The following is a 16,498-nucleotide window of genomic DNA, read 5'->3' as shown; positions in this document are numbered from 1 at the left end:
AGGAGCAGTTTCTTCATTTGTATGTCACTTAATGGCCCCTATTATTATCATTAAGTTTTTGTTAAGAAATTATATATACTAATAATATTAGCACGAAGTACAACAAAAATTACAGATCGAGTGTTTTGTATTCTGATAGCTCAATCGGTATAGCGATGGGATCTGGGCTATATGGTCGGGGTTCGAATCCCGGCACAACGGATTTTTCACTTTTCCTGAAAGTCAAGACCTGCTCTAGGGCCCATCCAGCCTCCTATCCAGAAGGTACCAGTGGCTATTTCACCTGAGGTATTCTTTTTAATTCGCATCGTAGGGGTTGGAGTCCAGCTGGGTCCACCCTGCACGGCGGCCACTGATTGGCCTATTGTACCTGCCCCGGGTGATTATGATGATGGAGAATTTTGTGGAATGAAGATTGGAAGGGAAACCGAAGTACTCAGAGAAAACCTGCCCCAGCGCCACTTTGTCCACAACAAATCCCACTTGACCAGACCCGGGATCGAACCCGGGCCTCCGCGGTGGGAAGCCAGCGACTAACCGCTTGAGCTAAGGCGTGTTGCTTCATTACCCCTGAGCCGATCTGGGCGAGGTAGAGAAGAGAAAATACTTGACCCTACCGGGTTGGGGTCCACACAACCTCCTATTCATTTGGCACCGAGCTCTTTCCCTGGGGTTAAAACGGCCGGGACGCGAAGCTGACTACTCACCTCCATCTAGTACCGAGGTCAAGAAAATGTGGATCTATACATCCACGCCCCCATACGCCTTTATGGCGTAGTGCTTAGCACAGGAACAACTTTACCTTTTACCGGGACTCAACTCCTTCCAGCCCGTAGCCGACTACGCTATCCCGGCTGTCTAGCTGTTTGGGCAGTTGTGTATTTGAGTGGGTAGGGAGATGTCACGGGATACTGCAAAGACATGCGTCTGTGACGTCGGAGCCCTCTTCTGCCCTCAGAGGAGAGAACATAGAGGAGGAATACAGGTGTATTGCTATACGTCGCAATCTGGTCAAGAGCGGAAGCAGAGGTTGATGTCAAGACTACATAGGTCAGCTGATGGAGCCGGGCTAAAGCAGATATTAACATTGCAGTATTGACCGCTAATACATATCATTTTGACCCTAGTTGTCCACTGGAAGGCGAAGTGAGCGTACCTCTGGTCATCACAACATCTGCTCTTGTTTCAAAAACATTCCCTGCTTTTTGCTTTCAACAACATCCAGTTCTTCTGAGAATATTGTGTCGAAATGTTGTAAACGCACTGGACAGCGCGGCATTTCACCAAGGGTACTTTGTGAAGGAGGGATAATGGATAGCCGTTGGGGGGCGGGAGGAAAGGTCCAACGCTGCAACAGGGAAAGATCACGCAGTTTGCAACTGTCCTTTGCTAGGCAGATGCTAAAGGACACTGGGGTGGAACATTGGTGCTCACTTACTTTTGCTGAGATGTTTATAAATATAGCTTCATGTTTTTGGATTATAATGTAGGTCTATAGACAAAATACCACGGAAAATAAAAGTCTGGCCATGATTACTGAAAGGGACTCGGCTATCGGGTTGAGCAGCTGCGAAGTGACCTCTGATCTCCTACCGAGTTTATTGCTTTCCATAATTTGAACAAATTCTGAGAATGATTCAAAACTTTCAATTTAAATTAAACTCTTCCAGATAATAATGAAATACAGAAAACAACAACAGTGAATACCTGTGCTCTGCCTGATATTTATCAACGACAAAGCTTGTCGCTATGCAGTGTAGTATCTCTCTCAATATATTTTCGGCACAAAACGAACATCGGTACCAACGAGCGATAAAAACTGAGTCAGACGAGTCTGAGAAATATAAGGTATATTATTATTATTATTAGCAATCGATTTTTTTTATTTCTACTGGGGTGGGACTAAGTCCCTTGTACTGCTGTGGCCCAGCCCCAGAAGACAGGTGAGGGTAATTGTGGAGCATTTGGTGGAATGAAGATTGGCAGGGGAAACCGAAGTACTCGAAGAAAACCTGCCCCCGCCCCACTTTTTTCACCACAAATCCCACTTGACCAGATCCGGGATCGAACCCTGGCCTCCGCGGTGGAAAGCCAGCGACTAACCGCTTGAGCTATGATGCGGCCAATCGATAACTTGGTTTCAGTGTGAGTGACATATCGTGTCTTAAGAAGTTCAACTCATTGAATTAATTACTCAATCCGTTCCACATATACCTTTATGGTGGCGATGTTTCCACTCCACCCCCCCACCCCGCCCCATTTATACCTTTTTACAGACGGTAGGACTCCTTGAACGAGTGATCAGCCCGTCCCAAGGCCTCTACATAAACGCAGGACAACACAAACAAAGAATAAACACATACACTTATCAAACATCGATACATTGTGTTTGATTGGAACCCACGATCCCGGGTTCCGAGCGAGCGAAGACAGTGCATGCCTTAGACCGCTCGGCTACCGTGACCGGCGACATTGACTCATGCGGCAGCAAAGTACTTCAGGGACAGAGCTGTTGGTTCAGCAGAAGCAGTTGAAGTGTTGCAGAGATCTGGGCTTCTTTTCAAGACCATTTGGCTCTGTTCTTTCTTAATAGACCTGTTACGGTATGTAATAATATAAGCATTATATGCATATCACAATATTAGAGGCGTACTGAAACGGCATAATATTTCGATACATGTTATGATACAGTAGGCTGTGCGACCTAGCAGGCTGTTAGATGCCGCTCTGTTGCTCTGAGGCCTTGGGTTTAGTCCAAAGGTAGCTCATATTGAATTAGGAGCGGATAAATTTGTCATTAAGCACGATTTTCTCCTTGTAATTTGGTTTTCATCTGCGAGTGAGCATTCCAAGACTGTTGCATGCTGAGGCGCATTTGAACCGCCCAAGTTACTGTCACTCACATTTACGGTGCAGACAGTAAGCTTCCTCCAAAGATAAAGAAGGCCAAGTTACGAAGATGTGGGAAACCACAGAGATTAACCTCCAGTCTGCCGTACACTTCTGCGAAGCAGTGATTGGGCTTCCGAAAGAGGTTAATGAAGGTACTATACATATATTTACGCCTATATTTAATTTCCATGTATTACCATTCCATTTTGCTTAAACTGAAGAAAATATGGCCATAAGAAGCCCTGTTAAACCTGGCTTCTGTCCTCAGTTTTGTAGCTTGACGTATGATGTTTTGGAACATAAAGTGGCTTCCTATGGTAGCGCTGAGAGGTTTTCAGCGTTTTACTATTTTACGTATTTTGTTGTAATGTTACGTCATTTGCGAAGTCGAAACTACGTTGCGCGTTCCAGTTTTCGCCATGTTACTCTACAGACAAAGTAGCTAAAAAAAACTAAACTCCGTGGCTTGAGTCCGCAAGCGAACTATACCGACCGAGCGACCGCCGCTTGTCTGCGAAATTAGTGCCAACTTTAGCGGATAGAGGCTGTCACGTGGTCAGCGCAACGAATCCCCCATGGCCGTTAATTTGGGTTTTCTATGCCGGAGCCGCTATTTCCTTGAAATAGCTCCTAAATGATCCTCACGAGGTTGAGTGTACCCCGTTCCAGACCCACTACTCAGAAAATGTGGTAGCGCCGGGGATCGAACCCAGGACCTCTGGATCTGTAGCCAGGAACTCTGACCACTAGACCACAGAAGCGGTCCTTACCTTTACAGGCAACGTAACTATAATATGAATCTCATATATTTAAGACGCCAGTTGTCCTTAACATTTTGTATATCGTGACATGAATAACAGCGTTACCAGTTTCCGTTTCGAAGGTTCTCCTTTCCATTGTTACTGGACGTTGCAGTCGGTTTGTAGTACTCCAGCTTGGTAGTGGGGAGATCCCGTGTTCATATCTCGACACGAAGACCGAATATTCTAACCGATTTCTGGTCCTCATTTCTTCCCGACAAGTTCCGGGCCAGTACCTCAGATCAGACCACGATAGCGTATCCTCTGTCACCACGTCCAAACCTCCTCACGGCTTTAATCTGCCCGCTCTATAATGGCGATATCTTCCAGACTTGCAGTAACCAGAGTGTCTAGTATTCAACAAACTTTACTTCCATGTTCCCTGTAGGATTTTATGGCAACTTTTTTGTGCCAGTATCTTCAAACCAGCTAAACAAACTCCATAGAGTTGAGTTCTTCTTGAAAAGCCGCCAGTCCCTTAGTGCTCAATAAATACCTAAAATTATATGGAATCCGAAATTTTATTACGGTGTTCACAAGGGATTTCCGCAGGTCCATGTCCTGACCCATATAAATCCAGTCCATACCACCCCATCCCATTCCTATAACATCTATTTCAATATTATCCTCCCATCTACATCTAAGTCTTCTTAGTGGTCTCTTCCCTTATGGATTTCCCACCAAAATCCTATACGCATTCTTCTTTTTCTCCTTCCCCGGTTCATTATGCGTGCTTCATGCCCTGCTTATCTCATCCTTCGTCACTTGGCCATTCCAATTATTTTTGGCGCAGAACGCAGGATGTGAAGCTCCTCATTTTGTAACTTTCTCCTACTTCCTGTTATTTCATCCCTCTTAGTTCAAATATTCTCGTCAGCACCGTTTCTCAAATACGCCCAGTCTCTCTTCTACTGTTAATATCAAAGACCAAATTTCACACTCATACAAAACTGTAAGCAAAATTATAGTTTTGTATATATTAATTTTTATGTTTTAGGGAACACAAAATCCGAATAGAAAGGTGCATCGTTGCAGAATGAGATTTGCTGGAACTCCCGCACGCGGTAAATATAAGGTGAGTAGGGTGGGTCGTAAATAAACCCTCTGGGCGTGCTGTGAATTTGTACTCAAAAAACTTGATAAGCACACTCGAATTGCCGGCACGTACAAAAACACACACACACACGCACGTGACTGCAGCTGTTAAAGTCATTGACCTGTAGCAACAATTGACGGTCGCCTGTATTTACAAAACCCTCGAAATATTTTAGGCTGCGAAAGCAAGGCAACTACCCCCCAGTATCCGGCTGTTGGATTGTGGTTAGTGTGGTAACAGTGTTAGTGGGCTACGCAGTCATAAGCATAATTCTTCCCCTGGTAAGAAAGTGGCAGCTTACTGAGTACCAAATCCAGCATTTAATTTGGATTCCAACCATATGTATTAAAGTAAAGATAAGGGTAAATTTGTCTCTGTGGCCGCGCCATAGCTGAAGCGGTTAGTCACTGCCTTCCCACCGCGGCGGCCCGGGTTCGATCCCGGGTCTGGTCAAGTGGGATTTGTGGTGGACAAAGTGGCGCTGGGGCAGGTTTTCTCCGAGTACTTCAGTTTCCCTTGCCAATCTTCATTCTACCATTTGCTCCAAAATCACCTTCACCTATCGTCTGGAGCTGGTACAATAGGCCAGAAGTGGCCGCAGTACAAGGGACTTAGTCCCACCCTACTAGCAATAAAAAAAGTTGTCTATATGCTTAATTAATTAAGCATCACGCAATTAAGACGTGTCTGCAAGTGGAGGTATAACTGCACTATTCTTGACCTGGGCACTAGATGGAGGTGAGTGGTCAGCTTCACCCCTGGGGGAATAACACCCAGCAGCCATTGTGTAAAAGGCTGTGTGGGCCCCAGAGCCGGTCTGAAGGCTGCGGAATATAGGAAAATATTTGCCCTTGCCCCTACCGGGAACCGAAACCCTGCCGGCCGGCCCGTATCCCGTCGCTATAACGACTGAGCTATCCCACCCGTATGTGTTACAATAAAAGTAAGTAAAGCTATCCCAGTACCAGGCCGTGAAGGCCTATAGGGTTGTGAGACGTTGAGGGTCCCACATTATCTAGACAATCAGCTCAAAGATGACTGTAAGGTTGTCAGCCTTACGCGCCGGCCGCGCTTTACTCCCCAGGAAAATTATTTAATTAATTCCTGGTACTCATTTCTGTCGATCCCAGGGCCATAGTGCGGCTGGAAGGATTAGGTAAGTTGAAAAAATCCAATGACCTCATCGGGACTTGAACCTGCGACCTTCCGGCTTGTAGCATATTGCCTCAACCAACTACGCTACCGCGTACAAAATATATTACAATAACAATGCAAAATTATTTTATAATTTATTTATAATTAGGCCTGCATGATCATTATTTTGGGGACACGCTTTAGCATAATTTGATGAGGCAGTATGCTACAAGTCGGAAGGTCACGGGTTCCATTCCCGATGAGTTCACTGTATTTTTCAATTCACCTAAATCCTTCCAACCGAAATATGGCCCTGGGGTTATCTCAGACTTTTATGAGTACCAGAAATCTTCCTGAGTGTAAAGGGCGGCTGGCACTAAGACCGACGACCTCACCGTCATCGAGAGCCGATTTTCTAGAAAATGTGGGAACCTTGACTTCTCATAACCCTATATGCCTCCACGGCCTGTTACAGGGATAGCTTCACTTTTTTGATAATTATTTTAAATCTGTCTCAGTCTGCAGCCACCAGCTGAAGGTGGTTCCTCGCTCGGGGATTTTTATATCCTGTAGATGGAGGCGACACGTTCCTCCAAAAACGTCGGCTCACACAAGATCCACACGGCGCCGCATTCCAGAAGACGGCAATCTTCATAGTTACCGCCTTGAAAATCTCAAATCTTCCTTCAAACTAATTTGACAACTGGGCTTCTTGCTGAGTGGCTACCAAGGAGGAAAGGAACCTATTGTTAGCTCCGCAGAAGGAGAGAGTTTTCGACGTAAATTTCTTAGAAGAGACAGTCGAGGCACTCTTCAAAATAATCTGTGAACACAGCCGGCAGTGATATCGTTGGTGTCGAAACTGCGACCTGCTCTGTCATGTCCGTCAAAAGTTACTGGTAGCGATTTTGTCTTCGTAACTACGGCGTGTCGGTTCTGAGATACACTCAGTTTCCTGTCCCTTAAAGCGGACGGCGCGCGAACCTAGGAACTCACCTCTATCTAGTGCGGAGGCCTAGAATGCATGGAACTCTGTCTCTGTGCTCTATACTCTTATATTTCGTGCTGTCTGGGAACAGAAGCGCCTTATATTGCCACATTCACTCTCTTGATCTCTCTCTATGGCTCCACAGCCGTTTGGACCTTGGCCGCTTTTTTCAGTTTCCTAATCATCTACACAGTCGCTAGGACTCCGTGGACGGGGAATCACCCCGTCACAAGACCGCTATAGACAGTGTCACGTAACTTCGAACAAGGCCCCGCATTCCTAGTCAAATCCCGCGCATAGCTTGTGGTGGGAGGAGTTTCTTAACACTCGTTCTTCCACTGGCCGTCTGTCACTTCTCACACCCTCAACCCCCTTGTCTGAAATTTTTCTTCTTCTCATTCAAGGTTACTCTTGGCCTTGTTCGAAGTTACGTGACACTTGCTATACCTACACACAGAACAACACAAATACAGAATACACAGACATCAATGCCTCGAGTGGGATTTTAACCCATGACCCCAGTGTTCAAGCGGGCGAAAACGGTTCGTGCCTTAGACCGACCGACTATTGTGATCGGCTTTTATTATTATATTGTGAAATATAGCCGTATCAGCAATTGAGCCATTTGCACTGGTAGTCTCAGACTGCGTCACTGCACCGCATGTTGCAAGAAATGGAGTTAATTTCGGTGGAAGGAACTTGTACCGTTGGCAGCTGACAGGACGCCAATATTCTGTCACTATCTGATCGAGGTGTGTTTTCGCTACATAGATATCATGGACCAAGTATAGATTGAGGTGAGTGGTCAGCTGCAAATTCATGTTCATCGGTAGAAAAACTCACAATTGAGTATTCCAGCGGTGTTCTGAGAGTGTGTGGGGTGGGGGTAGCCGTCATAAGATATTGATCCTCTATCGTCCAAAGTATCTTGCCAATCTATTGACATGCAGAAGAATTAATTAAGTGAGAGAAATACCATTTCTTGTTCTGTTATGGTGACAGAAATTCTTATGAGTGTCTTCCCTGAGAATTATTTGCTCTTATAAACCTGAATTCCTAAATTTGTGTACAAGTTTTAATATTACAATAAAATGGCGCTGATTGTGGCAGGATCATTGACAGGGTTGCTATGATGGGAGGCAGTATTACGGTTTCCAGCTCTTGCTTTTGATTGGCTGGCGATGACAAATCAGGAAAAAAAAAAAAGAAACCCGATTTTTCTCTTTCCATCAAAATCACATCTCCCCGGCCTCCTTCGCCACCCCTACTTTTATCGAAACCCCACCCTTACAATTCATCCTTCACTCTGGCACCCTCTCCCTTTGTTCAATACGCGAGGGTAGGTTTTTCACCACCCTATGGATTGTTTCTGGTAGTGGAAACTGCCCACGGCTGTTTGTTTCAGCCGATATGGCTCCTCTCACAAATAATTCGGAAAACCTGTCGCGTGACAGACCCTCAGCTGTCAATATTCCCATTCTTATCTTCAGTAGGCCTGTAATCGAATGTGACATCAGTTGCAGATGCAAACAATAAAATGCCTAGACAGCTCCTGCCTCATACTTCGTGGTCCAAGAGTAATGCAAGTAAATAGATAGCAAGAAGCAAGTGTACCCAACTACACGGCGTCACATAATAGAAGATAGTACACTTCATTAAAAACTTGAAATGCAATAAAATATTACATCACCAAAAACTGTTTAGAATGATAAATAGTACATAAAATGAAAACCAGCTAGAAGACATCTTCAAGTAATGAAACTTATATTAAGATCAGAGGCTTTTCGGAAGAAATATGGAGAAGAGTATCTTCTAGTATGTGACATACAATAGAGTAATGTAGAATAAATTTAACGGCGTTTCGGAGCATACTGATATAATTTACAGGGTAGAAGAGTAAAAGTAAAGGTATCCCTCTAACAGGCCGTGAAGGCCCATAGGGTTGTGAGACGTTCAGAGTCCCACATTTTATAGACAATCGGCTCACAGATGGCGGTAAGGTTGTCAGCCTTACGCGCCGGCCGCGCTTTACTCCCCAGGAAAATTATTTAATTAATTCCTGGTACACATTTCTTTTAATGATTGGGTGAACCCCAGGGCCATAGTGCGGCTGGAAGGATTAGGTCAATTGAAAAAATCCAATGACCTCATCGGAACTTGAACCCGCTACCTTCCGGCTTGTAGCATAGTGCCTAAACCATTACGCTAGTAGGCGGAACAAACAAGTAGCAAACAGGGTTAATTCTTGATTACATCTAAGGAGGTAAAGCTCCACGCATTTTGGCCTGGTCATTGGTTCGCTTAAGTGTCCGACAGTCTTCATTTCTTGCTTCACTGGACAGAACAGGACAGGACAGATCTGACTTTGCGTTCTGCTTTTATTGCCGTCTACGCGCAACATCGGTTACTATCCACTCATCGTTTTTCTTTCTTGTCACTCCATGTTTCGGCCTAACCGGCCATCTTCAGGTGTGCAATTTGTTGTGATTATGGAATCTGCTGCCCACTGTAAAGCTGTTTTGTTTCTCTTATGTGGTCGCCTCGGATTACTTCTGGTTCCGTGGGTTAACCAGCTGTTTTATTTAGGTGTCCTTGAGCTGCACGTGTTTGCCTTGCGGTTTTGTTTGGTTTGTTGGCTGTGGCTGTCTTGAATGTACTTGCTGGGGCTGGAGTTTGATGTTTGGTGGTCGGCCATCATAATCAATCTTGATGGCCGAAGTTGCACACAGACGGCATAAAAACAAAACACGATTTCAGATCCATGAAAGCGGCCTCCGTAGTCTAGAGGTAACGTTCCCACCTCATGACTCGTGGTACGCGGGTTCAAATACCCGGCGGAGGTCGTCGAATTTTTAAGGGCGGAAAAATTCAGGGAACAAGTCCTCCGGGAGGGACTTTAAGCTGTGTGTCCCGTGTCGTAACTTTACGGCACGTAAAAGAACCACATCCCCCAAAGGGGATCACTGAGCCAAATTCCAGGACGTTTCCCGCCCAACAATAGTCTCTAAGGCCTCTGATAGATGGGGGAAGCATTATAGACACCGCTAAGCAAGTAGCCGAACTCGCTTGCTCGGCGGAACTGATGGTACGCACCATTTATCGGTAGGGTAAAGAGACTGGTAGAATATCATAGAGGGAAGCACAATAGATGAAACTGGTCGCGGTGCATGGGGAAACCCACCCTCTCTAAATAAGTAAATAACTAACTAACAGATCCATGCAATGCGACAGGATGCTGAAATATAACATTAAGACAGGGCAAAGTTGCACGACTCCCAGAGTCATGAAACAGTAATGTATGGTCGTCAGTCCCGCGGGACTCGACAATAAGAATGACTGTGCTGGCGGGAACCGACCCGACAAGACAGGAGGCTACATGTGTGGCAGGGTCCGGACCTGGCGCTGGAGACAGAAGTCCCAAAGCTCCAGGTAATAATCTAATTCCGTTGTTGTGTGAAAACATGGCGCGAAGGAAAGTTCGTTTGATACGTTTACAAGAAGTGAAACAACCACTGAAATGACGGAACTGTTGGACCGGGTCTGGAATTTCCTGCAGGCCAATGCCAGATTCCAGTTCGCAGAATGACTCACATACTCTTACTTCCTGTTCTCGCGCAACGCTGGGCACTAGTGACTCAGTTCCGCGAAATTCCGCGCACCGGCTGTAGCGCAGATGCAGCTGCCTGTGATCCAGCCGGTCCAAGGGACGAATGACGTGGACTTCTACGAAAAGAAGGGAACATAATTTTTCGTCTTGTTCTTGTCCCTGAAGTATTCATTGTGCTTGCGAACATGAGATCACACTTGTCTGTCCGTAACTTGAGATTTATAGGCCTACAGTGAGTCATTTCACTTTCAAGGATCCACATTTTCTGCCACGCCCCAAATATTTTTCTAACAATATTCAGCGATAAGGCAAAGTAAACTGTCCCCTCCATATTAAAATATTTTTTCGAAGAAAACTTTGTTCTGGGATATAGCACCGTCTTGTCCGTTGAAAGTCGACCGAAGTTTCGGAAGAATATATCTGCTCCATCTTCACGGTATAAAATTTGTTGTTGTTTTATTGTTCACACAGCCTTGATATTTTACTACAGGCCTCTGACCGTAACAGCAGATTAACTCATTATACTGGTAATTTTTAAGGCAAATAATCTGTTTCCCTCTTATGGTCTCCTCTTGTTCATTTTTTTCCTGGTTTTTCTGGTCTGTTAAAATTTAGAATTAGTTCTCAAAGTATGAATCGTTCAGACATTTGTTGGGACTCCTTGAATGACAAAAGGCCTTTCGCAAAACTTCTAAGGAAATAGGACCACACAAGGCAAACAGGAAGACACGTATATAAGTATATACATAATGCAGTTACTTTCAAACATGCTACTTAAATATTCGGAGGGTCCCACACAGTGCCCCTGCTGTGGCAACACCGTAAAGGTAAAAAGGTAAAATTGTCCCTGTGCTTAAGTAATTAAGCACTACGCCAAGAAGACGTATGGGGGAGTGGATGTATAGACCCACATTTTCTTGACCTCGGCAGTAGTTGGAAGTGAGTGGTCAACTTCACGCCCCGGTGCCAATTGGATAGAAGGTTGGGTGGGTCCCAGAGCCCGTGTGGACTGCGTGGAGAAGAGAAAATTCTTGATCATATGGGGAATTGAACTCCGACCATTCTATAGCCAGTCGCTTACCGGGGTTTTCACTGAACTGGGTTCTGAAGTGTAATAAAGCAAAACGTGGCGAATTGGTTGTCCACTGTAGCAGGTAGAAAGGTGGGATTTAGTGAACTGAGGAAGACCAGGCTGGCTGGCGGTCGGAAGTGCAGGCACATGCTTTCCGCTGTGTGTGGACTTGCATGTTGGGAGCCCAGATGCATCACACAACACTGAACAGAAGTTATGGCAGTGGTTCTCACTTAATGAGTCGTGTTGTCTCAGTATAGTGACTAGGCTACTGGCTGGACGACCAGGGTTCTCTTTCCGGCAAGGCCAGGTATATGTTCTGCACCACATGCAGACCGGCTGAGGGCCTTCCCAGAAGGCATCAAGGGCGTCTCTCCTCCGTGATAATTATAATTTGCCGTGTTTTCCGCAAAAATGTATCAAGGCAGAGTATGTTTGAGGACAGGGTACTGAGGAAAATATTTCGATCCGAGAGGAATTAAATATGAGTAATAGAAGTTGGTAGAAAATTGCATAATGAGGTGCTTCACAGACGGACAGGGCATGTAGAACGCATGGGAGAGAAACGTTTTGAAAAGAAAATCTGTAGGAGGAAGACGAATATGAATGCCGTGTAGTCCGATGAAAGTCAACCGACGTTTCGGAGGAACATATCGACTCCATCTTCAGGTTCAAAGAATAAGCTGAGCAAGAATCCAGCCCACAAGCGAGTGGCAAGCACTCTGCTTGTCGCTTACTTGGTTGCTTTCTCGACTTGTTAATATTTAAACGACATTTTTCTCTGTAAGCCTATACAAAATAATGGTTTATTTTCGGATTAACATAGATGCAGACTGTCCAGCGTTAACACGTTGCAATGAATTAAGTCGGCTCTTTTTCTCTTAATGGTAGAAAAATATTTTTCCTTGTGCTTAATTAATTAGTCACAGCTTCATAAACTCGTATAGGGGCATGGAAATATAACTGCACTCATTCTTAAGCTCGGCACTAGATGGAGGTGAAAGATCAATTTCACGCCTCGGCTACTTTAACTCCGGGGAAGGAACTGGCTGGTGTAATAACGAAAATTCTCTTGTCTCTGCCAGGAATCGAACACCGATTCAGTGGCCGTATAGCCCATAGGCCGTCTCCATAGCGACTGAAGCGCCTACATACATAAAAGATAATCAAATGGGAGCAGTAAAATTTTATATTTTTATGTCGTTTAAGTTAAGGATTTTAAAACAATTTTTACAAAAACATCCGACAGCGAAACCAACATACAATTATATATTTAATTTCTTTAATGTTTATAAAAATCTCTTTTATCCATGTTTTGTGGTGGTTAATATGATACTTAATTAAAGCGATTCACATAAGGTAGGGTAATTAAAGGAGATGGTTCTTATAATGCATGTACTACGCCCTAAAAGAAAGCCATGCAAGAGCTTTTTATGGACAGGATGCTTCTACCAATTACTGCAGTCATTAGCCGTCGGCCGGACAGCTCACTCGTGCCCCAACAGGTGCTGCGCTCTACGAGCACACAAAGGCTATGATTTACCAAGTTTCATTGCACCAGACCGTGTGCTTTGTTTGCATACAGCTGCTTCCTCTTCTGTGGTTTTGATATCAAACTCATGTCCTCATCACCGCCCATGACCTTGGAGGCGAACGTCGGTCCTGCAGGTACGTTCCTTACCGACAGAAACTCTGATTTATAGGCCTTTTAATGACCCTGTATGAACAGCAGGTGACCGAATGATGATGCTCGCTGATGGTTTTGGAGAGCAAGAAGAGAAACGGATTGTGCCAGAGTAACGTCTTGAGAGTCCACTGAAGGTCGAGGAAAACTATGAAATTTTTCAAGCAAGATTCTGTGTAACGCCGGTGGTGATTAATTAATTCGCTTAGTGGGGGGGTGGAGTCCTACTGGATCCACTCGGCACGGCCCCGGTTGATTATGATGATGGAGAATTTGGTGGAATGAAGATTGGTAGGGGAAACCGAAGTACTCAGAGAAATCCCGCCCCAGCACCACTTTGTCCTGAAGGATGCGTTAATACTATTAGTGACTAACATGAACATTTGAGTCATATCATCTTCGTTATCAATAGTAACATTGCCGTTCTCGTTAACATTAACGGTTCTGCATCCGAATAATGGTGAGGGCTACTTAAATTGCAGAACCTTCGGGTTCCGTGACGTGCTGGGAATTCCCTGAGTGGCCGAGCTGCCATTGGCTTCTCGAGAAGGACTAAGCTGCATGGAATTAGCCAGAAGTGAAATCTAGAAGACAACGAAGGTGGTAATGTTAGGAGATGAAGAATCATGCGGCTTGTTGAAGAAGAACTCTCTTATTATATTTCAGCATACTGTTGCACTGGGGCACCATTTTTAAAATGTAAAATATTCCATCTATAATGCAACAATTCACCTCTCTTAAAATAATACTAAACTATATATAATCCACTAAAATATTTAATTGTTTTAAAATATCATTAACTGTATACACTAGTTGCTCTTGCTGCTGCATGTTTCGGCTACACATGGGCCATCATCAGGCAACATTTATTATTTGAGGGACTACTGCACTGCACATGTCGCCCTATGTGCCCTTAGACACATTGTTGTTTCAGTCGTTAAATCTTTTCGTAAGATATTTCCGTCCTATATTTTTGACGGCTGAAATTACACTGAAATATACAATATATATTAATATCATTTTATCTTTATGCTGTCTTGTATATATAGACCAAAATGGATCTTTGAGAGATAGGATGGGATGCTATGGATTGGATTGATCTGGCTCAGGAAAGGGACCAGTGGAGGGCTCTTGTGAAAACGGCAATGAACCTTCGGGTTGCATAAAATTCTGTGTAATTCTTGAGTCGCTGTGGATTTGTCTTCTCCTCAAGAAGGGCTCAGCTCCATAAGTAAGCAAGTGTATATTTTTGTTAGCTTCCCACCTCGGCGGCCCGGGTTCGATACCGGGTCTGGTCAAGTTGGATTTGTGGTGGACGCGGGTTTTCTCCGAATACTTCGGTCTCCCCTGCCAGTCTTCATTCCACCAAATTCTCCATCATCATAATCACCCAGGGCAGGCTACAGTAGGCCAATCAGAGGCCGCCGTGCCGAGTGGACCCAGTTGGACTCCACCTCCCACTAAGCGAATTAAAAAAAAGGTATATATTTAGACGTTAATTTTTATGCTTACATGTTTATTTTTTATGTCGTTCACTTTTTGTTGTGTGTACAGTGCAAGGCGTCGGACAATTTGTCCAAGAGTACGGGCTCAACCCAGTCTTTTGGGGGGTTCACAAGAAAGAAGTTGCACCTCAAAGCAGGTTCAGACATAGGGAGTACGAGAATACAGGCTTTCTCTCTCTCCCCCGCCGATATTCACAACTCACTGTAAGTCGCAGGTATTCTGTACCTGCCATCATACTTATTATTGAATGTAACGGAATCTACCTTCAGAGGATACCTGCTTCTTGCCGGAGCAGACCTGAAAGGTCCATAGCACCTTAACTTGAAGCGAATACAACTTACAGGTCCTAGGCGGAGATAATGATAATATTAAAATGAACCTTGAACAGATCTCAAGGCCAGATTTAGTTTTACCGATGACGGTGTCCGCGCCGTCTAAGGCATGAAATGTCTTCGTCCGTTCAAACACTGGTATCGTTGGTTCGAATCCCACTTGAGGCATGGATGTCTGTATGCGTTTATTCTGTATTTATGCTGTCCTGTGTGCAGGTAGCGGCCTTGCGACTGGCTGATATCCCGTTCAAGGAACTCTACGGACTGTGTAAAAGTATGAAAAAACTGATAAACGGCCAAAAAACAACAATGTAGTGTATAGCCATAGATAAAAAAAATGAAAATATATGCTTTGTCAGTGAATTAAGCTCCTTATAGGAATAAATGCTTTTCATAGACAGAACGATATAAATAATCACACAAAGAGGTTATTTTAATAATAAGATCAAATTCCCAGAAACTTTTATCGTTTTCATATGTCTAAATTTTAATTACAATTGCTTTTACAGCTATCAAACTGTTGTCTGTGTCCAAGCTGCTTTTCCATTTTCAGCTTGGTTTCAGAATATAGGAGGGGTTTTTACAGACATGTATTGCGAATTACAAAAAGCCATTGTAGTGTGATGGTGGGTGGCTTCGGTCAGCTGCCGCGGGTAGGGGCTGCAGGGGATGTTTCCATCCAGGTGAGCTTAGCCCTCCTGTTGACCAGAGCATGCCAGCCCAGCCAATGTCCGTCATGTGTCGCATCTGTTCTTACCTTCGGAAAGGAGCTTATGTTCAAGGTTCGACCGTTAAATCTAGTCCAAAACTGAGAATTGAAACTTCCATTTCTGGAGCCGCGTGGCCATGTTGCCCACAGTACTGTCAGGGCAAAATAGCAAAGGGTCAGTAGAGAACTCACAAAAACATTAAGATCTGTGTTTCTCACGGCAGTGATCTGGAAGGGAATATATCCTGGGATATAACACCGTCTAGATCGGGGGAAGTAAACCGACATTTCGGAGTAGCGTACTGCCTCCATCTTCAGGGTCGAAGAGTAAAACAAGCAAATAACGACTTAAAAAGAGTCCAGTGATTGAGGTTAGGTCATTCTAGGGGAACAAAGAGATTAGGTGTCTCCCTATCCCTCACCTGAGAACAGAATTTCCTTACTTACTTACTCATGGAGCTGAGCCCTTCTGGAGGAGCCGCCAATTCTGCAGCTACTCAAGAATTTCCCAGCATTTTATGGAACCCGAAGGATCATTACAATATTCGCAAGAGCCCACCATTGGTCCCTATCCTGAGCCAGATCTATCCAATCCATACCATCCCATCCTATATCTCTAAGATCCATTCTAATATTGTCCACCCACCTACCCCTTGGTCTTCCCTGTGGTCTCTTTCC

At 44.5% G+C, this 16,498-nt stretch overlaps 1 protein-coding gene across 5 annotated transcripts in view; it reads left to right on the top strand.

Annotated features, from left to right (window-relative positions):
* Positions 1–2,492: 2,492 nt before the first annotated feature.
* The window catches only part of LOC111865698 (protein lin-28 homolog), an 89,526-nt gene continuing 75,520 nt past the window's right edge, over positions 2,493–16,498 (top strand). For 3 of the 5 annotated variants that reach the window (XM_033751929.1, XM_033751928.1, XM_033751926.1), the window contains exons 1-2: positions 2,493–2,603; positions 4,690–4,767. The gene's annotated coding sequence lies outside the window, so the exon portion shown is untranslated. Of the gene's footprint in view, positions 2,604–2,855; positions 3,045–4,689; positions 4,768–16,498 lie in introns of those variants that run through there. The other 2 variants (XM_033751927.1, XM_033751930.1) reach the window with 2 other exon arrangements.

Source organism: Cryptotermes secundus, unplaced genomic scaffold (genome assembly GCF_002891405.2).
Source record: "Cryptotermes secundus unplaced genomic scaffold, Csec_1.0 scaffold19, whole genome shotgun sequence".
NCBI classification, from domain to species: Eukaryota; Metazoa; Arthropoda; class Insecta; order Blattodea; family Kalotermitidae; genus Cryptotermes; species Cryptotermes secundus.
This window is presented reverse-complemented; position numbering and strand designations above follow the sequence as displayed.